Raw genomic sequence first — 24,014 nt, forward strand, 5'->3', positions numbered from 1 at the left:
ACGACGAGTTCTTATTTATATTTACGTGCACACCTGTCGCAGTCATTTTAACGTATCGCGCCTATAATAATCCATCTGTAGCACACAACTGTCGCCTTTCGACAGTTTGTTTTGCGTCAGGCCGCCATATACAGAAGCGATTTGGCAGGGCCTACTGGAGAGACTTGACTTTGCAGACATCCGTCGCTAGTGGTCGCCCAAACACCAAGCTCCATCGCAAACAGCAGGACAATCTTGGGCTAGGAGGAACGTCAAAACAGAAGCGATTTGGCAGGGCCTACTGGAGAGACTTGACTTTGCAGACATCCGTCGCTAGTGGTCGCCCAAACACCAAGCTCCATCGCAAACAGCAGGACAATCTTGGGCTAGGAGGAACGTCAAAACGTTGCAAGCAATATCAGTGTAACGTATCGAGCTGTACGTTTCGTTGCAGTAAGTCGTGGAAAAGAATGCACAGCACATTTCTCATTTGCATTAGACGACACTCCATGTCGATACAACGCTTATTCCTGCAGTAAATAAGTGGGGCGGTGATTTTGCCCCCATCGGATATCGACGTGGACGGATGCTGTCATTAAATGATTCGTGAGTGGGAGCTTGTTCGGCTGCACTGCACTGCAGCCGGCCCAGTACGATGTTTTGAATGCGTTTTCGAATCGACAAATGTCTTCTTTCCGCAAGCACTCGCCAAAGACACATTAGGAGTTGCAGCAGACGAGGTGGCCGAGTGGTTAAGGCGTTGGACTGCTAATCCAATGTGCTCTGCACGCGTGGGTTCGAATCCCATCCTCGTCGTAGAATTTTACGTAAAGCACCCGTTTGCGGTCACTCCTTCTCCATGCGAAACGCCACTCAGTAGTAACAACGAAGCGTGTACGTGGCAGAGATCGTATGTATGAAATACGAGACAAAACTGCCTACCAGATGGAAGCGCACATCATTCCATAGCTTATGCCCTTCGAATTAAACATCATTTCGAGATCTATAAACCAATCAAATTTCGGCTCCAGCAAAGAGTATGTTGGTATTTCCGAACGACGAGTTCTTATTTATATTTACGTGCACACCTGTCGCAGTCATTTTAACGTATCGCGCCTATAATAATCCATCTGTAGCACAGTTTGTTTTGCGTCAGGCCGCCATATACAGAAGCGATTTGGCAGGGCCTACTGGAGAGACTTGACTTTGCAGACATCCGTCGCTAGTGGTCGCCCAAACACCAAGCTCCATCGCAAACAGTAGGACAATCTTGGGCTAGGAGGAACGTCAAAACGTTGCAAGCAATATCAGTGTAACGTATCGAGCTGTACGTTTCGTTGCAGTAAGTCGTGGAAAAGAATGCACAGCACATTTCTCATTTGCATTAGACGACACTCCATGTCGATACAACGCTTATTCCTGCAGTAAATAAGTGGGGCGGTGATTTTGCCCCCATCGGATATCGACGTGGACGGATGCTGTCATTAAATGATTCGTGAGTGGGAGCTTGTTCGGCTGCACTGCACTGCAGCCGGCCCAGTACGATGTTTTGAATGCGTTTTCGAATCGACAAATGTCTTCTTTCCGCAAGCACTCGCCAAAGACACATTAGGAGTTGCAGCAGACGAGGTGGCCGAGTGGTTAAGGCGTTGGATTGCTAATCCAATGTGCTCTGCACGCGTGGGTTCGAATCCCATCCTCGTCGTAGAATTTTACGTAAAGCACCCGTTTGCGGTCACTCCTTCTCCATGCGAAACGCCACTCAGTAGTAACAACGAAGCGTGTACGTGGCAGAGATCGTATGTATGAAATACGAGACAAAACTGCCTACCAGATGGAAGCGCACATCATTCCATAGCTTATGCCCTTCGAATTAAACATCATTTCGAGATCTATAAACCAATCAAATTTCGGCTCCAGCAAAGAGTATGTTGGTATTTCCGAACGACGAGTTCTTATTTATATTTACGTGCACACCTGTCGCAGTCATTTTAACGTATCGCGCCTATAATAATCCATCTGTAGCACACAACTGTCGCCTTTCGACAGTTTGTTTTGCGTCAGGCCGCCATATACAGAAGCGATTTGGCAGGGCCTACTGGAGAGACTTGACTTTGCAGACATCCGTCGCTAGTGGTCGCCCAAACACCAAGCTCCATCGCAAACAGCAGGACAATCTTGGGCTAGGAGGAACGTCAAAACGTTGCAAGCAATATCAGTGTAACGTATCGAGCTGTACGTTTCGTTGCAGTAAGTCGTGGAAAAGAATGCACAGCACATTTCTCATTTGCATTAGACGACACTCCATGTCGATACAACGCTTATTCCTGCAGTAAATAAGTGGGGCGGTGATTTTGCCCCCATCGGATATCGACGTGGACGGATGCTGTCATTAAATGATTCGTGAGTGGGAGCTTGTTCGGCTGCACTGCACTGCAGCCGGCCCAGTACGATGTTTTGAATGCGTTTTCGAATCGACAAATGTCTTCTTTCCGCAAGCACTCGCCAAAGACACATTAGGAGTTGCAGCAGACGAGGTGGCCGAGTGGTTAAGGCGTTGGACTGCTAATCCAATGTGCTCTGCACGCGTGGGTTCGAATCCCATCCTCGTCGTAGAATTTTACGTAAAGCACCCGTTTGCGGTCACTCCTTCTCCATGCGAAACGCCACTCAGTAGTAACAACGAAGCGTGTACGTGGCAGAGATCGTATGTATGAAATACGAGACAAAACTGCCTACCAGATGGAAGCGCACATCATTCCATAGCTTATGCCCTTCGAATTAAACATCATTTCGAGATCTATAAACCAATCAAATTTCGGCTCCAGCAAAGAGTATGTTGGTATTTCCGAACGACGAGTTCTTATTTATATTTACGTGCACACCTGTCGCAGTCATTTTAACGTATCGCGCCTATAATAATCCATCTGTAGCACACAACTGTCGCCTTTCGACAGTTTGTTTTGCGTCAGGCCGCCATATACAGAAGCGATTTGGCAGGGCCTACTGGAGAGACTTGACTTTGCAGACATCCGTCGCTAGTGGTCGCCCAAACACCAAGCTCCATCGCAAACAGCAGGACAATCTTGGGCTAGGAGGAACGTCAAAACGTTGCAAGCAATATCAGTGTAACGTATCGAGCTGTACGTTTCGTTGCAGTAAGTCGTGGAAAAGAATGCACAGCACATTTCTCATTTGCATTAGACGACACTCCATGTCGATACAACGCTTATTCCTGCAGTAAATAAGTGGGGCGGTGATTTTGCCCCCATCGGATATCGACGTGGACGGATGCTGTCATTAAATGATTCGTGAGTGGGAGCTTGTTCGGCTGCACTGCACTGCAGCCGGCCCAGTACGATGTTTTGAATGCGTTTTCGAATCGACAAATGTCTTCTTTCCGCAAGCACTCGCCAAAGACACATTAGGAGTTGCAGCAGACGAGGTGGCCGAGTGGTTAAGGCGTTGGACTGCTAATCCAATGTGCTCTGCACGCGTGGGTTCGAATCCCATCCTCGTCGTAGAATTTTACGTAAAGCACCCGTTTGCGGTCACTCCTTCTCCATGCGAAACGCCACTCAGTAGTAACAACGAAGCGTGTACGTGGCAGAGATCGTATGTATGAAATACGAGACAAAACTGCCTACCAGATGGAAGCGCACATCATTCCATAGCTTATGCCCTTCGAATTAAACATCATTTCGAGATCTATAAACCAATCAAATTTCGGCTCCAGCAAAGAGTATGTTGGTATTTCCGAACGACGAGTTCTTATTTATATTTACGTGCACACCTGTCGCAGTCATTTTAACGTATCGCGCCTATAATAATCCATCTGTAGCACAGTTTGTTTTGCGTCAGGCCGCCATATACAGAAGCGATTTGGCAGGGCCTACTGGAGAGACTTGACTTTGCAGACATCCGTCGCTAGTGGTCGCCCAAACACCAAGCTCCATCGCAAACAGTAGGACAATCTTGGGCTAGGAGGAACGTCAAAACGTTGCAAGCAATATCAGTGTAACGTATCGAGCTGTACGTTTCGTTGCAGTAAGTCGTGGAAAAGAATGCACAGCACATTTCTCATTTGCATTAGACGACACTCCATGTCGATACAACGCTTATTCCTGCAGTAAATAAGTGGGGCGGTGATTTTGCCCCCATCGGATATCGACGTGGACGGATGCTGTCATTAAATGATTCGTGAGTGGGAGCTTGTTCGGCTGCACTGCACTGCAGCCGGCCCAGTACGATGTTTTGAATGCGTTTTCGAATCGACAAATGTCTTCTTTCCGCAAGCACTCGCCAAAGACACATTAGGAGTTGCAGCAGACGAGGTGGCCGAGTGGTTAAGGCGTTGGATTGCTAATCCAATGTGCTCTGCACGCGTGGGTTCGAATCCCATCCTCGTCGTAGAATTTTACGTAAAGCACCCGTTTGCGGTCACTCCTTCTCCATGCGAAACGCCACTCAGTAGTAACAACGAAGCGTGTACGTGGCAGAGATCGTATGTATGAAATACGAGACAAAACTGCCTACCAGATGGAAGCGCACATCATTCCATAGCTTATGCCCTTCGAATTAAACATCATTTCGAGATCTATAAACCAATCAAATTTCGGCTCCAGCAAAGAGTATGTTGGTATTTCCGAACGACGAGTTCTTATTTATATTTACGTGCACACCTGTCGCAGTCATTTTAACGTATCGCGCCTATAATAATCCATCTGTAGCACACAACTGTCGCCTTTCGACAGTTTGTTTTGCGTCAGGCCGCCATATACAGAAGCGATTTGGCAGGGCCTACTGGAGAGACTTGACTTTGCAGACATCCGTCGCTAGTGGTCGCCCAAACACCAAGCTCCATCGCAAACAGCAGGACAATCTTGGGCTAGGAGGAACGTCAAAACGTTGCAAGCAATATCAGTGTAACGTATCGAGCTGTACGTTTCGTTGCAGTAAGTCGTGGAAAAGAATGCACAGCACATTTCTCATTTGCATTAGACGACACTCCATGTCGATACAACGCTTATTCCTGCAGTAAATAAGTGGGGCGGTGATTTTGCCCCCATCGGATATCGACGTGGACGGATGCTGTCATTAAATGATTCGTGAGTGGGAGCTTGTTCGGCTGCACTGCACTGCAGCCGGCCCAGTACGATGTTTTGAATGCGTTTTCGAATCGACAAATGTCTTCTTTCCGCAAGCACTCGCCAAAGACACATTAGGAGTTGCAGCAGACGAGGTGGCCGAGTGGTTAAGGCGTTGGACTGCTAATCCAATGTGCTCTGCACGCGTGGGTTCGAATCCCATCCTCGTCGTAGAATTTTACGTAAAGCACCCGTTTGCGGTCACTCCTTCTCCATGCGAAACGCCACTCAGTAGTAACAACGAAGCGTGTACGTGGCAGAGATCGTATGTATGAAATACGAGACAAAACTGCCTACCAGATGGAAGCGCACATCATTCCATAGCTTATGCCCTTCGAATTAAACATCATTTCGAGATCTATAAACCAATCAAATTTCGGCTCCAGCAAAGAGTATGTTGGTATTTCCGAACGACGAGTTCTTATTTATATTTACGTGCACACCTGTCGCAGTCATTTTAACGTATCGCGCCTATAATAATCCATCTGTAGCACACAACTGTCGCCTTTCGACAGTTTGTTTTGCGTCAGGCCGCCATATACAGAAGCGATTTGGCAGGGCCTACTGGAGAGACTTGACTTTGCAGACATCCGTCGCTAGTGGTCGCCCAAACACCAAGCTCCATCGCAAACAGCAGGACAATCTTGGGCTAGGAGGAACGTCAAAACAGAAGCGATTTGGCAGGGCCTACTGGAGAGACTTGACTTTGCAGACATCCGTCGCTAGTGGTCGCCCAAACACCAAGCTCCATCGCAAACAGCAGGACAATCTTGGGCTAGGAGGAACGTCAAAACGTTGCAAGCAATATCAGTGTAACGTATCGAGCTGTACGTTTCGTTGCAGTAAGTCGTGGAAAAGAATGCACAGCACATTTCTCATTTGCATTAGACGACACTCCATGTCGATACAACGCTTATTCCTGCAGTAAATAAGTGGGGCGGTGATTTTGCCCCCATCGGATATCGACGTGGACGGATGCTGTCATTAAATGATTCGTGAGTGGGAGCTTGTTCGGCTGCACTGCACTGCAGCCGGCCCAGTACGATGTTTTGAATGCGTTTTCGAATCGACAAATGTCTTCTTTCCGCAAGCACTCGCCAAAGACACATTAGGAGTTGCAGCAGACGAGGTGGCCGAGTGGTTAAGGCGTTGGACTGCTAATCCAATGTGCTCTGCACGCGTGGGTTCGAATCCCATCCTCGTCGTAGAATTTTACGTAAAGCACCCGTTTGCGGTCACTCCTTCTCCATGCGAAACGCCACTCAGTAGTAACAACGAAGCGTGTACGTGGCAGAGATCGTATGTATGAAATACGAGACAAAACTGCCTACCAGATGGAAGCGCACATCATTCCATAGCTTATGCCCTTCGAATTAAACATCATTTCGAGATCTATAAACCAATCAAATTTCGGCTCCAGCAAAGAGTATGTTGGTATTTCCGAACGACGAGTTCTTATTTATATTTACGTGCACACCTGTCGCAGTCATTTTAACGTATCGCGCCTATAATAATCCATCTGTAGCACAGTTTGTTTTGCGTCAGGCCGCCATATACAGAAGCGATTTGGCAGGGCCTACTGGAGAGACTTGACTTTGCAGACATCCGTCGCTAGTGGTCGCCCAAACACCAAGCTCCATCGCAAACAGTAGGACAATCTTGGGCTAGGAGGAACGTCAAAACGTTGCAAGCAATATCAGTGTAACGTATCGAGCTGTACGTTTCGTTGCAGTAAGTCGTGGAAAAGAATGCACAGCACATTTCTCATTTGCATTAGACGACACTCCATGTCGATACAACGCTTATTCCTGCAGTAAATAAGTGGGGCGGTGATTTTGCCCCCATCGGATATCGACGTGGACGGATGCTGTCATTAAATGATTCGTGAGTGGGAGCTTGTTCGGCTGCACTGCACTGCAGCCGGCCCAGTACGATGTTTTGAATGCGTTTTCGAATCGACAAATGTCTTCTTTCCGCAAGCACTCGCCAAAGACACATTAGGAGTTGCAGCAGACGAGGTGGCCGAGTGGTTAAGGCGTTGGATTGCTAATCCAATGTGCTCTGCACGCGTGGGTTCGAATCCCATCCTCGTCGTAGAATTTTACGTAAAGCACCCGTTTGCGGTCACTCCTTCTCCATGCGAAACGCCACTCAGTAGTAACAACGAAGCGTGTACGTGGCAGAGATCGTATGTATGAAATACGAGACAAAACTGCCTACCAGATGGAAGCGCACATCATTCCATAGCTTATGCCCTTCGAATTAAACATCATTTCGAGATCTATAAACCAATCAAATTTCGGCTCCAGCAAAGAGTATGTTGGTATTTCCGAACGACGAGTTCTTATTTATATTTACGTGCACACCTGTCGCAGTCATTTTAACGTATCGCGCCTATAATAATCCATCTGTAGCACACAACTGTCGCCTTTCGACAGTTTGTTTTGCGTCAGGCCGCCATATACAGAAGCGATTTGGCAGGGCCTACTGGAGAGACTTGACTTTGCAGACATCCGTCGCTAGTGGTCGCCCAAACACCAAGCTCCATCGCAAACAGCAGGACAATCTTGGGCTAGGAGGAACGTCAAAACGTTGCAAGCAATATCAGTGTAACGTATCGAGCTGTACGTTTCGTTGCAGTAAGTCGTGGAAAAGAATGCACAGCACATTTCTCATTTGCATTAGACGACACTCCATGTCGATACAACGCTTATTCCTGCAGTAAATAAGTGGGGCGGTGATTTTGCCCCCATCGGATATCGACGTGGACGGATGCTGTCATTAAATGATTCGTGAGTGGGAGCTTGTTCGGCTGCACTGCACTGCAGCCGGCCCAGTACGATGTTTTGAATGCGTTTTCGAATCGACAAATGTCTTCTTTCCGCAAGCACTCGCCAAAGACACATTAGGAGTTGCAGCAGACGAGGTGGCCGAGTGGTTAAGGCGTTGGACTGCTAATCCAATGTGCTCTGCACGCGTGGGTTCGAATCCCATCCTCGTCGTAGAATTTTACGTAAAGCACCCGTTTGCGGTCACTCCTTCTCCATGCGAAACGCCACTCAGTAGTAACAACGAAGCGTGTACGTGGCAGAGATAGTATGTATGAAATACGAGACAAAACTGCCTACCAGATGGAAGCGCACATCATTCCATAGCTTATGCCCTTCGAATTAAACATCATTTCGAGATCTATAAACCAATCAAATTTCGGCTCCAGCAAAGAGTATGTTGGTATTTCCGAACGACGAGTTCTTATTTATATTTACGTGCACACCTGTCGCAGTCATTTTAACGTATCGCGCCTATAATAATCCATCTGTAGCACAGTTTGTTTTGCGTCAGGCCGCCATATACAGAAGCGATTTGGCAGGGCCTACTGGAGAGACTTGACTTTGCAGACATCCGTCGCTAGTGGTCGCCCAAACACCAAGCTCCATCGCAAACAGTAGGACAATCTTGGGCTAGGAGGAACGTCAAAACGTTGCAAGCAATATCAGTGTAACGTATCGAGCTGTACGTTTCGTTGCAGTAAGTCGTGGAAAAGAATGCACAGCACATTTCTCATTTGCATTAGACGACACTCCATGTCGATACAACGCTTATTCCTGCAGTAAATAAGTGGGGCGGTGATTTTGCCCCCATCGGATATCGACGTGGACGGATGCTGTCATTAAATGATTCGTGAGTGGGAGCTTGTTCGGCTGCACTGCACTGCAGCCGGCCCAGTACGATGTTTTGAATGCGTTTTCGAATCGACAAATGTCTTCTTTCCGCAAGCACTCGCCAAAGACACATTAGGAGTTGCAGCAGACGAGGTGGCCGAGTGGTTAAGGCGTTGGATTGCTAATCCAATGTGCTCTGCACGCGTGGGTTCGAATCCCATCCTCGTCGTAGAATTTTACGTAAAGCACCCGTTTGCGGTCACTCCTTCTCCATGCGAAACGCCACTCAGTAGTAACAACGAAGCGTGTACGTGGCAGAGATCGTATGTATGAAATACGAGACAAAACTGCCTACCAGATGGAAGCGCACATCATTCCATAGCTTATGCCCTTCGAATTAAACATCATTTCGAGATCTATAAACCAATCAAATTTCGGCTCCAGCAAAGAGTATGTTGGTATTTCCGAACGACGAGTTCTTATTTATATTTACGTGCACACCTGTCGCAGTCATTTTAACGTATCGCGCCTATAATAATCCATCTGTAGCACACAACTGTCGCCTTTCGACAGTTTGTTTTGCGTCAGGCCGCCATATACAGAAGCGATTTGGCAGGGCCTACTGGAGAGACTTGACTTTGCAGACATCCGTCGCTAGTGGTCGCCCAAACACCAAGCTCCATCGCAAACAGCAGGACAATCTTGGGCTAGGAGGAACGTCAAAACGTTGCAAGCAATATCAGTGTAACGTATCGAGCTGTACGTTTCGTTGCAGTAAGTCGTGGAAAAGAATGCACAGCACATTTCTCATTTGCATTAGACGACACTCCATGTCGATACAACGCTTATTCCTGCAGTAAATAAGTGGGGCGGTGATTTTGCCCCCATCGGATATCGACGTGGACGGATGCTGTCATTAAATGATTCGTGAGTGGGAGCTTGTTCGGCTGCACTGCACTGCAGCCGGCCCAGTACGATGTTTTGAATGCGTTTTCGAATCGACAAATGTCTTCTTTCCGCAAGCACTCGCCAAAGACACATTAGGAGTTGCAGCAGACGAGGTGGCCGAGTGGTTAAGGCGTTGGACTGCTAATCCAATGTGCTCTGCACGCGTGGGTTCGAATCCCATCCTCGTCGTAGAATTTTACGTAAAGCACCCGTTTGCGGTCACTCCTTCTCCATGCGAAACGCCACTCAGTAGTAACAACGAAGCGTGTACGTGGCAGAGATCGTATGTATGAAATACGAGACAAAACTGCCTACCAGATGGAAGCGCACATCATTCCATAGCTTATGCCCTTCGAATTAAACATCATTTCGAGATCTATAAACCAATCAAATTTCGGCTCCAGCAAAGAGTATGTTGGTATTTCCGAACGACGAGTTCTTATTTATATTTACGTGCACACCTGTCGCAGTCATTTTAACGTATCGCGCCTATAATAATCCATCTGTAGCACACAACTGTCGCCTTTCGACAGTTTGTTTTGCGTCAGGCCGCCATATACAGAAGCGATTTGGCAGGGCCTACTGGAGAGACTTGACTTTGCAGACATCCGTCGCTAGTGGTCGCCCAAACACCAAGCTCCATCGCAAACAGCAGGACAATCTTGGGCTAGGAGGAACGTCAAAACAGAAGCGATTTGGCAGGGCCTACTGGAGAGACTTGACTTTGCAGACATCCGTCGCTAGTGGTCGCCCAAACACCAAGCTCCATCGCAAACAGCAGGACAATCTTGGGCTAGGAGGAACGTCAAAACGTTGCAAGCAATATCAGTGTAACGTATCGAGCTGTACGTTTCGTTGCAGTAAGTCGTGGAAAAGAATGCACAGCACATTTCTCATTTGCATTAGACGACACTCCATGTCGATACAACGCTTATTCCTGCAGTAAATAAGTGGGGCGGTGATTTTGCCCCCATCGGATATCGACGTGGACGGATGCTGTCATTAAATGATTCGTGAGTGGGAGCTTGTTCGGCTGCACTGCACTGCAGCCGGCCCAGTACGATGTTTTGAATGCGTTTTCGAATCGACAAATGTCTTCTTTCCGCAAGCACTCGCCAAAGACACATTAGGAGTTGCAGCAGACGAGGTGGCCGAGTGGTTAAGGCGTTGGACTGCTAATCCAATGTGCTCTGCACGCGTGGGTTCGAATCCCATCCTCGTCGTAGAATTTTACGTAAAGCACCCGTTTGCGGTCACTCCTTCTCCATGCGAAACGCCACTCAGTAGTAACAACGAAGCGTGTACGTGGCAGAGATCGTATGTATGAAATACGAGACAAAACTGCCTACCAGATGGAAGCGCACATCATTCCATAGCTTATGCCCTTCGAATTAAACATCATTTCGAGATCTATAAACCAATCAAATTTCGGCTCCAGCAAAGAGTATGTTGGTATTTCCGAACGACGAGTTCTTATTTATATTTACGTGCACACCTGTCGCAGTCATTTTAACGTATCGCGCCTATAATAATCCATCTGTAGCACAGTTTGTTTTGCGTCAGGCCGCCATATACAGAAGCGATTTGGCAGGGCCTACTGGAGAGACTTGACTTTGCAGACATCCGTCGCTAGTGGTCGCCCAAACACCAAGCTCCATCGCAAACAGTAGGACAATCTTGGGCTAGGAGGAACGTCAAAACGTTGCAAGCAATATCAGTGTAACGTATCGAGCTGTACGTTTCGTTGCAGTAAGTCGTGGAAAAGAATGCACAGCACATTTCTCATTTGCATTAGACGACACTCCATGTCGATACAACGCTTATTCCTGCAGTAAATAAGTGGGGCGGTGATTTTGCCCCCATCGGATATCGACGTGGACGGATGCTGTCATTAAATGATTCGTGAGTGGGAGCTTGTTCGGCTGCACTGCACTGCAGCCGGCCCAGTACGATGTTTTGAATGCGTTTTCGAATCGACAAATGTCTTCTTTCCGCAAGCACTCGCCAAAGACACATTAGGAGTTGCAGCAGACGAGGTGGCCGAGTGGTTAAGGCGTTGGATTGCTAATCCAATGTGCTCTGCACGCGTGGGTTCGAATCCCATCCTCGTCGTAGAATTTTACGTAAAGCACCCGTTTGCGGTCACTCCTTCTCCATGCGAAACGCCACTCAGTAGTAACAACGAAGCGTGTACGTGGCAGAGATCGTATGTATGAAATACGAGACAAAACTGCCTACCAGATGGAAGCGCACATCATTCCATAGCTTATGCCCTTCGAATTAAACATCATTTCGAGATCTATAAACCAATCAAATTTCGGCTCCAGCAAAGAGTATGTTGGTATTTCCGAACGACGAGTTCTTATTTATATTTACGTGCACACCTGTCGCAGTCATTTTAACGTATCGCGCCTATAATAATCCATCTGTAGCACACAACTGTCGCCTTTCGACAGTTTGTTTTGCGTCAGGCCGCCATATACAGAAGCGATTTGGCAGGGCCTACTGGAGAGACTTGACTTTGCAGACATCCGTCGCTAGTGGTCGCCCAAACACCAAGCTCCATCGCAAACAGCAGGACAATCTTGGGCTAGGAGGAACGTCAAAACGTTGCAAGCAATATCAGTGTAACGTATCGAGCTGTACGTTTCGTTGCAGTAAGTCGTGGAAAAGAATGCACAGCACATTTCTCATTTGCATTAGACGACACTCCATGTCGATACAACGCTTATTCCTGCAGTAAATAAGTGGGGCGGTGATTTTGCCCCCATCGGATATCGACGTGGACGGATGCTGTCATTAAATGATTCGTGAGTGGGAGCTTGTTCGGCTGCACTGCACTGCAGCCGGCCCAGTACGATGTTTTGAATGCGTTTTCGAATCGACAAATGTCTTCTTTCCGCAAGCACTCGCCAAAGACACATTAGGAGTTGCAGCAGACGAGGTGGCCGAGTGGTTAAGGCGTTGGACTGCTAATCCAATGTGCTCTGCACGCGTGGGTTCGAATCCCATCCTCGTCGTAGAATTTTACGTAAAGCACCCGTTTGCGGTCACTCCTTCTCCATGCGAAACGCCACTCAGTAGTAACAACGAAGTGTGTACGTGGCAGAGATCGTATGTATGAAATACGAGACAAAACTGCCTACCAGATGGAAGCGCACATCATTCCATAGCTTATGCCCTTCGAATTAAACATCATTTCGAGATCTATAAACCAATCAAATTTCGGCTCCAGCAAAGAGTATGTTGGTATTTCCGAACGACGAGTTCTTATTTATATTTACGTGCACACCTGTCGCAGTCATTTTAACGTATCGCGCCTATAATAATCCATCTGTAGCACACAACTGTCGCCTTTCGACAGTTTGTTTTGCGTCAGGCCGCCATATACAGAAGCGATTTGGCAGGGCCTACTGGAGAGACTTGACTTTGCAGACATCCGTCGCTAGTGGTCGCCCAAACACCAAGCTCCATCGCAAACAGCAGGACAATCTTGGGCTAGGAGGAACGTCAAAACAGAAGCGATTTGGCAGGGCCTACTGGAGAGACTTGACTTTGCAGACATCCGTCGCTAGTGGTCGCCCAAACACCAAGCTCCATCGCAAACAGCAGGACAATCTTGGGCTAGGAGGAACGTCAAAACGTTGCAAGCAATATCAGTGTAACGTATCGAGCTGTACGTTTCGTTGCAGTAAGTCGTGGAAAAGAATGCACAGCACATTTCTCATTTGCATTAGACGACACTCCATGTCGATACAACGCTTATTCCTGCAGTAAATAAGTGGGGCGGTGATTTTGCCCCCATCGGATATCGACGTGGACGGATGCTGTCATTAAATGATTCGTGAGTGGGAGCTTGTTCGGCTGCACTGCACTGCAGCCGGCCCAGTACGATGTTTTGAATGCGTTTTCGAATCGACAAATGTCTTCTTTCCGCAAGCACTCGCCAAAGACACATTAGGAGTTGCAGCAGACGAGGTGGCCGAGTGGTTAAGGCGTTGGACTGCTAATCCAATGTGCTCTGCACGCGTGGGTTCGAATCCCATCCTCGTCGTAGAATTTTACGTAAAGCACCCGTTTGCGGTCACTCCTTCTCCATGCGAAACGCCACTCAGTAGTAACAACGAAGCGTGTACGTGGCAGAGATCGTATGTATGAAATACGAGACAAAACTGCCTACCAGATGGAAGCGCACATCATTCCATAGCTTATGCCCTTCGAATTAAACATCATTTCGAGATCTATAAACCAATCAAATTTCGGCTCCAGCAAAGAGTATGTTGGTATTTCCGAACGACGAGTTCTTATTTATATTTACGTGCACACCTGTCGCAGTCATTTTAACGTATCGCGCCTATAATAATCCATCTGTAGCACAGTTTGTTTTGCGTCAGGCCGCCATATACAGAAGCGATTTGGCAGGGCCTACTGGAGAGACTTGACTTTGCAGACATCCGTCGCTAGTGGTCGCCCAAACACCAAGCTCCATCGCAAACAGTAGGACAATCTTGGGCTAGGAGGAACGTCAAAACGTTGCAAGCAATATCAGTGTAACGTATCGAGCTGTACGTTTCGTTGCAGTAAGTCGTGGAAAAGAATGCACAGCACATTTCTCATTTGCATTAGACGACACTCCATGTCGATACAACGCTTATTCCTGCAGTAAATAAGTGGGGCGGTGATTTTGCCCCCATCGGATATCGACGTGGACGGATGCTGTCATTAAATGATTCGTGAGTGGGAGCTTGTTCGGCTGCACTGCACTGCAGCCGGCCCAGTACGATGTTTTGAATGCGTTTTCGAATCGACAAATGTCTTCTTTCCGCAAGCACTCGCCAAAGACACATTAGGAGTTGCAGCAGACGAGGTGGCCGAGTGGTTCGCGTTTTGCTGTAGCCCCAGTGGCGCAGTTAGTCGCGCTTGCGACACCGTGCAGGTCGGACGTATCAGTGCTCCGCTCCGCCGCGTGTTCACAAGGCGTGTTTTCCACTCATATTTCTGTTTGCGAGTGTTGTGTTATTCTGCAGTTTATATCGTTTTCCATTTGTATTTTTGTTGCGGTCTTATTGTAGCGGGTTAACCGCTCGCTATCTGCTGCAATGTCCAGGTTATTTCCACGAAAATGTACACTCCGTTTTGATTTCGACAAGTCCACCCGATCTGTGCAACCGAGTTCACTGGAGATACATGACTGGATCGTTGATGTTATTGGGATTACATCTGACCAAGTGCACACCGCCTATTATGATACCGAGCAGTATTGTTTTTTTGTTAAATTGCTGAATCCTGTATTACTGGAGAAGATCATGACGAAGCACGGAGGAAGTGCTATTTTCCGACACCGGGACGACTCTGTAAGTACAGTGCTCATTTCCAATGCCGATGTAGACTACACGAACGTGCGTATTTTTAACTTACCCCCTGAAGTCGAAAATTGTTATCTGAAAGAGGTACTGTCCAAATTCGGTGACGTTAAGCAGATTCGAAATGAACGGTGGTCAAGTCAACATAGGTTGCAATGTTACAGTGGCGTTCGATCTGTTGAAATGCAAGTAAAGCAGAATATTCCATCCCATATACTTGTTTGTGACTATAAGGCTCACGTTACTTACATTGGCCAAACTCCGACCTGTCATATCTGTAATGAGAGTGGTCACTTGCGTCAAGACTGCCCCAGGCGCATGTTTGTGTTAAAGAATTCCCTCCAGCAGCGTAAAAGGCTTACTTTGGCGGATGTAGTGGCGGCCAAGCCGATGACAGAGATTGGGATCCCTAGTTCTGAAATGCCTTCGGAACAGCAACAAGAATTTCGCTCTGATGAGTTTCCGGTTCTGGTTCGGAGAGAAAAAGGTGCGTTGCCCCCTGCGAAACTCGATGCCGCGACCAATAAGAGGCGCAGAACTTGTGACAGCAGTGGTTCTGATAACGACACCTCTAGTGCGCATGAGACCGCGAAAAAGGACGATCGGGAATCCGGCTCGGAAACGAAAGCTCCAATCGGTGAGGCTATTGTGGACGCTTCTCCTCCCACAATTTCAAGTGCCGCTACTTCCGTGGAAGTTAAGCAGTTACCGCTGGATAGTGCCTTAGAACTTCCGCGACAGCCAACTCAGACCGACCAACCTGTACGTGTTGCTCACATTCCTGCAGGAAGTACACACACAGAGGCCTGTGATGATGGTACACAAACATCTCTGAGCGCCGACGGTACACATCACGTGGCAGCCGCTTCGGTTCAGGACTCACAACAAGGGGAATGTCAACAACTCCAGGAAATAATACAAACACAGCTGTCCGGGTCTGTCGATGACAACAAACAGCTGCGGGCAGAGAATGTTGCCAAACAGGCTGATAGTGCGAGTGATAGTTCAGCTGCTCGCTCGCCGGCGGTATCGCCGCGTGCGATCCCTTCGCGGGATGTGCCGGGAGAGCAGATTGACATCACCCACGACCCTCCCACGCCGCCGGCTGCGGAGGTGCTCCACAGTGTCCGCCCCAGGATCAGAGTGCAACCTAATGTAAATGCTGTGCGTAAAAAGAGTAAGAACAAAGACGCAAGAATACAACTCAGTGACGTCACAGACTCGAATTTCCCGGCCACAAATATGGAATGGCATGAAGATGTGGCCCTTTAAAGACATTTGCTCCTTCCGCCTCTGCAACGTACTGCCATCATGTCGCAGGCCTATACGATCACGACATTAAATATTAATAAAATCCGGTCGGAGGTGAAACTGAGTGCCTTAAAACAATATCTCTATGAGTCGGGAACAGATATCGCTCTTTTGCAGGAGGTGGCCATGCCACAATTAACTCTTCCTGGTTTTGTTGCTATTACTAATTTTTCCCCCGACTCGAACGTGGGGACTGCCATCTTACTTAGAGAAGGCATTCCCGCCACTCAGATTGACAAGTTAGATTCGGGTAGAGGTGTGGGTGTCACCGTTTTTGGCGTCACCATCATTAACTTGTACGCGCCTTCTGGTAGTACCTATAGAGCGGAACGAGCAAGTTTTTTTAAGGAACATATCATCTATTTGTTACGGAAAAATCCCGAACGTGTTATCATTGGAGGTGATTTTAATTGTGTTTTATCCCAGAAAGATCAGTCCCCGAATTTTAATTATTCGCCTGAATTAAAGCGTCTCGTGACAGACCTCAAACTGAAAGACGCGTGGGAAATTAGGTACCCGACCTTGGTACGATTCACACACATCGTCGCGAATTCATGCAGCAGAATTGACAGGATTTATGTTTCCGACGTTTTAGAGAAAGTCTTGTTACAAATTGAAACAATACCCTCCAGCTTCTCCGATCACAGTGGTGTCGTTGAGTGCCTGAATTTGCTGCCACAACCAACGCGTTGGTATAAAAATCAATGGAACTTGAACGTCTCCTTATTAACGGATGCTGACCTAGAGGCGGCGGTGCGACGCACTTGGGAGCAGTGTTTGCGCACTACCACAAACTTTCGTAGCACCATAGCGTGGTGGACTCAGCATGCAAAACCCAAACTGCGAAAGGTTATTATATTCTTCGGTATTGACAGAGCAGCCGCGATAAAGAAGACGATGGAGTTCTACTACACTATCTTACGCGACCTCTGTGATAGAGCCGACGCCGCGAACACCAGAATAGACGACATTCGAAAAATAAAGGCGAAATTAATCAATCTTAAGAGGATGCAGCTGGAAGGTCTTAAGATCAAATCAAAAGTGAAGTCGGTCAGAGACGATGAAACAGCCGCTCTATACCATCTAGTCAAACATGCTAAGAACAGACGGAGGACTTTTATTGAGGCCCTGAAACTAGGTGATGGCACGACTGTCGACACCCAGCGAGAGATTATCAAGGCACTACACGACTATTTTGTTGACACGTACACGTCAGTGGCTACTCACGACGACTGCTATGACGAACTGTTTAGTGCCATTTCCTCTCCCATAACTAGAGAAGACAATGACACCATTTCTTTGGAATTTAGTAATAAAGATGTTTTGGAGATTGTCTGCCACTCGCCGATCAGGAAGTCCCCTGGTCCTGACGGATTACCCATTGAATTTTACAGGAGGTATTGGCACATCATCGGGGACAAAATCACCCAATTAGTGAACGAAGTTTTTCAAGGGAAGCCTATACCACTTGCCTTTAAGGAATGCAAAATTGTGCTTATCCCTAAAAGCAGAGGTACAAAAAATATCGCCAACTTCCGCCCCATTTCATTGTTAAACTCCGATTATAAAATAGTCGCCCGTGCAATCAACACGCGAATAATGCCACTCACTGCAAAATTCATTGGACGTCAGCAGACATGTGCTTTCGGGAGAACTGTATTGCAAACGGCAGCTTTTTACCGGGATATCATTGCTTTAACGAACGCCAGTAACGTGAAGTGTGGGCTGATTTTTCTGGACTTTTTTAAAGCCTTTGACCTCGTCACTCACGAGTACCTCCTTGAAACCATGAAAAGATTCGGTTTCTTGCAGAACGCGATTGACATGATCAAAAACATGGCACTGGGGATCAACGCAAGACTTTCTGTCAACTCGCAACTAACCCAACCGATTCAAATCAACAGAGGGATACCACAAGGCAGCCCTTTGTCCATGTTACTTTTTGTTCTTTCACTCGAACCTCTGTTACTCCAACTGCAGGCGAAACTCACAGGGCTAACACTTTCAGGAAAAAAAACTGTCGTAGGCGCCTATGCCGACGATGTGGGTGTGGTTGTCCGCAATGAGAATGATGTCACCACTTTAGCGGCTCACCTCCAGCAATACTGTTTGGCGTCGGGGGCTAAATTGAATGACAAGAAAAGTAAATTTATTAACCTCTGTGGCCTCCAGCATTTGCAAGTGGGCTACGCTCAGGAAGTCAGCGTCCACAAGGCTCTCGGCGTCATATTGACGGCGTCCTCTTTAAAGATGGCGGCGGCTAACTGGAGGGAAATAGTGCGTAAACTTAACGGTGCTCTCATTGACAATTCCCACAGAAGCCTCAATCAATTTGAACGGATCCATCTGGTCAACTCCTGTATTTTATCAAAAGCCTTCTACACGGCGCAGCTCCTGCCACTGCCTGCCGTCATTGCTAAGCAAATTATGTCGAAGGTCACCCATTTTATTTGGAGAGGGGAAATTTTTCGCGTGTCTGCCAAAACTGCGACACTCCATCCCCAGAATGGAGGGATGGGATTAGTAGATATCAAGGTGAAAGCGATGGCTCTCTATGTTAAAAGGACGGCCGCTATAATTAACAATGATCCTTCCGGCATTACAGCGCAATTATTCACTGCCGTCAGGCCGCAAAGTCTTGATCCACCGCTGAATATTCAGCCCATCAGTTATCGGCTCAAACATATCAGAGAATATTACCTTTCACGGAGCTACATCAGTCAAGAGGTCTTAAATTCTCAACATTTAACTGCACAAGCGATAATAGCGGACTGGAGACAACACGAAGGAAAGAATCCATTGGCAACGAAGCTCGGTGGCATGAACTGGGATATCGTATGGCGCAATGTCAGTTCCCGTGTCCTCAGTTCCGATGCTCGCACTGCTTGGTACAAAGCCATCAATGATGTGGTTAGCACGAACGAGAGGTTACACAAAATCGGGCTCAGTGACACCCCTCTCTGTCATCGCTGCCAACTGACGGATACAGTTCTCCACCGCTACACCTGCGGGGACCGTCTCCAGAACTGGGCTTGGCTTCGAGAAAAAATAGCTCTTCTTACCAGGACTACAACCGCCAATGTTTCGTCAACACTACTGTCTCGTCCTGATGTGCAATTTTATCCGCAGACGAAAAACAATGCTGTTTTGTGGTTGCTGGGTACCTATTCCAGCTACGTCTTTAATAATTTTGGCGGTGACAATTTTTTGGAATTCAAGATGTTTATGAATATCGAATTCGCCAAAACATGCACGTACCCGAATCATGGGAAACTCTTCGGCAATATGCTTAAAATAGCATTTAATCGCATGGGTATCGGATAGGTCACCTGAGTGTACGGGGGTGAGGCCGGGCCGCGGGACACCAGTAGTGCCGCGAAGAGGCCCCACTGCTTCTGTGTCGTGTCCTGCCTCCCCCTCACACTGGGGCCTTCACTGACTTGCTGCACACTGGCTACAGGAACTTTCATTGAGTGAGATAAGAAGCTGTGTTTATGTTACGTTTATTCTTCGAGCAGCAAATCTACCTTGCCCAGGAGGGCAGTCTTTTCGTTGTCATTTTCAACATTCAACTTTATTTTCATAGAAGGTTAAGGGTTTCGTTTTTCATAGAAAAAAGTGGTTAAGACAAAAAAAAAAAAAAAAAAAGTGGCGCAATTGGTTAGCGAAAAAAAAAAAAAAAAAAGTGGTTAAGGCGTTGGATTGCTAATCCAATGTGCTCTGCACGCGTGGGTTCGAATCCCATCCTCGTCGTAGAATTTTACGTAAAGCACCCGTTTGCGGTCACTCCTTCTCCATGCGAAACGCCACTCAGTAGTAACAACGAAGCGTGTACGTGGCAGAGATCGTATGTATGAAATACGAGACAAAACTGCCTACCAGATGGAAGCGCACATCATTCCATAGCTTATGCCCTTCGAATTAAACATCATTTCGAGATCTATAAACCAATCAAATTTCGGCTCCAGCAAAGAGTATGTTGGTATTTCCGAACGACGAGTTCTTATTTATATTTACGTGCACACCTGTCGCAGTCATTTTAACGTATCGCGCCTATAATAATCCATCTGTAGCACACAACTGTCGCCTTTCGACAGTTTGTTTTGCGTCAGGCCGCCATATACAGAAGCGATTTGGCAGGGCCTACTGGAGAGACTTGACTTTGCAGACATCCGTCGCTAGTGGTCGCCCAAACACCAAGCTCCATCGCAAACAGCAGGACAATCTTGGGCTAGGAGGAACGTCAAAACGTTGCAAGCAATATCAGTGTAACGTATCGAGCTGTACGTTTCGTTGCAGTAAGTCGTGGAAAAGAATGCACAGCACATTTCTCATTTGCATTAGACGACACTCCATGTCGATACAACGCTTATTCCTGCAGTAAATAAGTGGGGCGGTGATTTTGCCCCCATCGGATATCGACGTGGACGGATGCTGTCATTAAATGATTCGTGAGTGGGAGCTTGTTCGGCTGCACTGCACTGCAGCCGGCCCAGTACGATGTTTTGAATGCGTTTTCGAATCGACAAATGTCTTCTTTCCGCAAGCACTCGCCAAAGACACATTAGGAGTTGCAGCAGACGAGGTGGCCGAGTGGTATTCCGGCTTGAGCCGTCGTGGAGGGCGGACGTGTTTACGCTGTGCTCCGTCGCTGCTCAGGGCAAGGCAAGTTTGCTGCTGCTTGTGTCGCCATATTCTGTTGTTTATCTTGTTATTCCTTGATTTTTCTTCAGTTATCAATAACTTCGTTTTGTGCTGTCTGGGTGATCGTGTTGATGTTTGTGTAATGGTGCCAGTTTGAAGATGGCTTTGATTTCTAGACGAGATACTCTTAAGTTTACTTTTGAACGTGGATGTGTTAAACCGTCTGCCCTAGAATTTCAATATTTTGTGATTGAGCAGGTCAAGATTCCTTCCGATGCTATTACTGGAATACATTTGTCGCACCTTGCAACTGTCGGATTTGTTAAATTGAAGGATTCTGATCTCTGTAGTCGTATCGTCGAAGAAAGTGGTGGTGTTATGAGATTTACACGTTCTGATGGGAGTGTTACCGAAGTTCACGTCTCTTTTGGTGGCCTTGGTTTGCGTACGGTGCGGATATTTGAACTTCCTTTCGAAATCCCTTGTGATCATGTGAGTGAGGTTTTACGTGCATATGGACGTGTCCTTTCTATTCACGAAGAAAAGTGGGGAAATGATTATCCGTTGCCTGTACTGAACGGAGTGAGGCAGGTTCGAATTGATTTGATGAAGCACATCCCGTCCTTCATCAGTGTATCCGGGTATCGTGCTTTAGTTATTTATGATGGACAGCCGCGAACTTGTTCTATATGTAACTCGACGGAGCACATTCGCGCCGAGTGTTCGCGACGTCGGATCGCGCAGTTGCCGCCCGGAGATAGCGTCACGCGTTCACCTGGCGTTGTAAATATACCGCTCTCGTATGCGGCAGCGGCAGTCAGCGCTCCACCGTCCCCTCCCGTTGCGACAAGTGTCATCCAAGTGCCGAGTACCGACAATGTCTCTCAAGCAGTTCCCCTTCACGATTCCACGGTCTCTGACCTGGGTGAACCTGCTTTACCCCGGATACAAAACGAAGTGCCAGTTAACCCAGAGGTTTCCACTGATACTCACCAGCGTCGAACTGATGAGAAAGCGCTCCAGGAGTTGGAATACTCAGCCACTGTCGGAGCTACTCTGCCTCACTCCCCACCGGAAGACGGGCAGGATTTGGTCTCTTCATCTCCTCGATCGCGAAAAAACAAGAAGAGGCGGATCGCCCATCCGGCGGCGGCGCACGAGGTCCCAAAAACCAGGGAAAAGTTGCGTCAGATTACGAAGATGGACAACGACCAAAGCAATGATGGACCAGAGGAAAGTAAGGATATTTCAGATAGTTCCACGTATAGTCCAGATAGGGAAGATGGTCGAAACCCTGAACCACACAGGTCTCGAGGAGTGATAGAGTGTACAGAAGGCTTGGCGGCTCCCAATGATGGTCCACCCCGACGGCCATCTCGTGAATGTAGCACGGATCGGTCTTCCCCTCGGATGGACTGGGCGACGGACAAGGAAGATGACTGTGTCCCGCGAGCGACGACGGCAGTTGACACGCTGCCAATGATCATTGATAGCATGACCGTTGATGAAAGTCTCCTTGCAGGGCACCCTGGATCGCTGCGCTAATTTGCAATGCCTCATTTGTCCACTGATCCCAACAGGAAGGTTGTGTTGAACGTTACACTGGTTTTTATGTTGGTGTGTCCATTTGTTTTATCTTCTTAAATGGAACGACGTTTACAGAGAATGTCACAGACTTACAATATAATGACTTTGAATATTAATAGGATTAGGAGTCCAACAAAATTGGCGGCTTTGAAAGATTTCTTGTATAATTCGGATACCGATATTGCTCTCTTGCAGGAGGTAATGGTCAGTGAATTTAATTTCCCGGGGTTTACCGAAATATTAAATGTTGCTTTCGAAAGTGAATGTGGAACGGCTATTTTGGTGAAACATGGTGTACCGGCGGAGCCTTTGTGTCTTCTAGAATCCGGTCGCGGGATCTCTTGCAAAATCTTTAATACGACGGTTGTAAATGTCTATGCCCCCTCTGGTAGCAGCTCCCGAGCGGCCAGGACAACTTTTTTCACCGGTGAAATGGTTCACTTATTAACAGACACTTCAGATAATATCATCTTAGCTGGCGACTGGAACTGTGTACTGAAGCCAAAGGATCAGAAACCGAACTTTAACTTCTCTCAAGCACTGAACGATTGTGTCACAGCCTTACGTCTTACAGACGCCTGGGAATCATTTCACCCCACAGCTGTCAAGTTTACATATATGACGAGCGTGGCGGCCAGTAGAATTGACAGAATTTATATATCCGATAGTTTAATGCAGTGTGCATCTTCAATAGACACAATTCCCACCAGTTTTTCTGATCACTGTGGAGTTCGTTGTAGCATACATCTTGAACGGCAAAAGACATATTGGGGACGCGGGCTTTGGAAATTGAATGTCAGTCTCCTTCACGAACCAGACTTAAATGAATCCATCCAAGTGACCTGGAATATGTGCCTCAGGGCGCGACCCAGATATGTTTCCACCATTGCGTGGTGGACCAACTACGCTAAAAGGAAGCTGCGGATGACTTTGATCGACTATGGCAAGGCGAGGGCTAAACTTCGGAAAGACACTATCGAATTTTATTATACCTGTTTGCGAGAACTGTATGATCGGCCAGTTTTGTCTGCTGACCATTTCATGCAAATAAAGAAAATTAAGGCGATTTTAACCCAACTGAAACGACGACAACTTGATGGTCTGAAGGTGAAGTCACGATCACATTCCACTGTCGAAAATGAATCTGCCTCCTTGTATCATCTCCTCCGCCTTGCAAAGAATAGAAGGCATAATTTTATCCACACCCTGCGCGATGTGAATAACGATGTGCTCCATGAACACCGTGACATCATTAACGAAATCCATCGCTTTTTTACGAGTTTATATACTGCAACTGATGTAAATGAACAGTCTGTGGCGACGTTACTTACCGGCACAGACTCGATAGTTACTGAGGACGAGAATAGCGCGAT

The 24,014-nt window shown here is 47.3% G+C and overlaps 15 non-coding genes across 15 annotated transcripts; all 15 read left to right on the forward strand.

The window, feature by feature from the left end:
* The first annotated feature begins 713 nt into the window (after positions 1-713).
* On the forward strand, positions 714-795 carry Trnas-gcu (transfer RNA serine (anticodon GCU)). Its single transcript has one exon. It is a non-coding gene; the product is annotated as a tRNA-Ser (tRNA).
* An 807-nt stretch (positions 796-1,602) lies between these two features.
* Positions 1,603-1,684, forward strand: Trnas-gcu (transfer RNA serine (anticodon GCU)). Its single transcript has one exon. It is a non-coding gene; the product is annotated as a tRNA-Ser (tRNA).
* An 826-nt stretch (positions 1,685-2,510) lies between these two features.
* On the forward strand, positions 2,511-2,592 carry Trnas-gcu (transfer RNA serine (anticodon GCU)). The gene has a single exon. It is a non-coding gene; the product is annotated as a tRNA-Ser (tRNA).
* An 826-nt stretch (positions 2,593-3,418) lies between these two features.
* Trnas-gcu (transfer RNA serine (anticodon GCU)) lies at positions 3,419-3,500 on the forward strand. The gene has a single exon. It is a non-coding gene; the product is annotated as a tRNA-Ser (tRNA).
* An 807-nt stretch (positions 3,501-4,307) lies between these two features.
* Trnas-gcu (transfer RNA serine (anticodon GCU)) lies at positions 4,308-4,389 on the forward strand. Its single transcript has one exon. It is a non-coding gene; the product is annotated as a tRNA-Ser (tRNA).
* An 826-nt stretch (positions 4,390-5,215) lies between these two features.
* Positions 5,216-5,297, forward strand: Trnas-gcu (transfer RNA serine (anticodon GCU)). The gene has a single exon. It is a non-coding gene; the product is annotated as a tRNA-Ser (tRNA).
* Positions 5,298-6,249: 952 nt separating this feature from the next.
* On the forward strand, positions 6,250-6,331 carry Trnas-gcu (transfer RNA serine (anticodon GCU)). Its single transcript has one exon. It is a non-coding gene; the product is annotated as a tRNA-Ser (tRNA).
* Positions 6,332-7,138: 807 nt separating this feature from the next.
* On the forward strand, positions 7,139-7,220 carry Trnas-gcu (transfer RNA serine (anticodon GCU)). The gene has a single exon. It is a non-coding gene; the product is annotated as a tRNA-Ser (tRNA).
* An 826-nt stretch (positions 7,221-8,046) lies between these two features.
* Trnas-gcu (transfer RNA serine (anticodon GCU)) lies at positions 8,047-8,128 on the forward strand. The gene has a single exon. It is a non-coding gene; the product is annotated as a tRNA-Ser (tRNA).
* Positions 8,129-8,935: 807 nt separating this feature from the next.
* On the forward strand, positions 8,936-9,017 carry Trnas-gcu (transfer RNA serine (anticodon GCU)). Its single transcript has one exon. It is a non-coding gene; the product is annotated as a tRNA-Ser (tRNA).
* An 826-nt stretch (positions 9,018-9,843) lies between these two features.
* On the forward strand, positions 9,844-9,925 carry Trnas-gcu (transfer RNA serine (anticodon GCU)). Its single transcript has one exon. It is a non-coding gene; the product is annotated as a tRNA-Ser (tRNA).
* A 952-nt stretch (positions 9,926-10,877) lies between these two features.
* On the forward strand, positions 10,878-10,959 carry Trnas-gcu (transfer RNA serine (anticodon GCU)). The gene has a single exon. It is a non-coding gene; the product is annotated as a tRNA-Ser (tRNA).
* An 807-nt stretch (positions 10,960-11,766) lies between these two features.
* On the forward strand, positions 11,767-11,848 carry Trnas-gcu (transfer RNA serine (anticodon GCU)). Its single transcript has one exon. It is a non-coding gene; the product is annotated as a tRNA-Ser (tRNA).
* Positions 11,849-12,674: 826 nt separating this feature from the next.
* Trnas-gcu (transfer RNA serine (anticodon GCU)) lies at positions 12,675-12,756 on the forward strand. The gene has a single exon. It is a non-coding gene; the product is annotated as a tRNA-Ser (tRNA).
* Positions 12,757-13,708: 952 nt separating this feature from the next.
* On the forward strand, positions 13,709-13,790 carry Trnas-gcu (transfer RNA serine (anticodon GCU)). Its single transcript has one exon. It is a non-coding gene; the product is annotated as a tRNA-Ser (tRNA).
* The last annotated feature ends 10,224 nt before the right edge of the window (positions 13,791-24,014 follow it).

The sequence above is a fragment of the Schistocerca nitens genome, chromosome 2 (genome assembly GCF_023898315.1).
Source record: "Schistocerca nitens isolate TAMUIC-IGC-003100 chromosome 2, iqSchNite1.1, whole genome shotgun sequence".
In the NCBI taxonomy this organism is placed as follows: Eukaryota; Metazoa; Arthropoda; class Insecta; order Orthoptera; family Acrididae; genus Schistocerca; species Schistocerca nitens.